Genomic DNA, 697 nt, shown 5'->3' with positions numbered 1-697 from the left:
GAAATACTAAAAGCCCGAGAAAAGCCACCATAAAGGCAAAACGTCGGTGCTCCTCCCACTTCTGGCGGTTTCCTTTGCTACATATCTTACTTTCTGGGTTGTTGAACCCCCCGATATGGCCATATCGATGATATATGAAGCTCAGAGTACAAAAGCCATTTGCCGGATCTGTGTTATGGACGGCTCTGACTATCTTCAAAGAGTCTAGAAATCTGTGCACGGCTACAACTCTGGGGGCAACCAAGTATTTGTGCCTCAACGGAACCTCATCTTTCCCAATGTAGCCAGCTATTTCCTCTAATGTCGGGGTAAGCTCAAAGTCTGAAAAATGGAACACATTATGTGCTGGGTCCCAACATGTAACCAGTGCTCTAACAATATCTCCCCGAGGCACAATATCGAGCAAACCAGTAAGCCCTTTCAAATATTTCTTGACTGCATCCTGCCCTTCTCCGCCTAAATCGTTCCACCACAGACGTAACTCCAAAGGGATTTTATGCATGATTGAAAATAATTCATTTTGAGTCGTGCTCATCCTGCACATTTATTAATGTGATTTTAATCACTTATTGTGACCTAAAAGAGAAAATGGCACAACCTCTGTTCAAATTTCCAGTTTAAACAAACAGCCGGTATTGCGGATACGGCCTTTCAGCACTTCATAAGGAAGATTTTAAGGCTGTGCCTGCTAACCGTT

The sequence above is a fragment of the Nicotiana attenuata genome, unplaced genomic scaffold (genome assembly GCF_001879085.1).
Source record: "Nicotiana attenuata strain UT unplaced genomic scaffold, NIATTr2, whole genome shotgun sequence".
Taxonomy (NCBI): Eukaryota; Viridiplantae; Streptophyta; class Magnoliopsida; order Solanales; family Solanaceae; genus Nicotiana; species Nicotiana attenuata.
The sequence above is the reverse complement of the archived record's forward strand: the minus strand, read 5'-3'. Positions refer to the sequence as shown.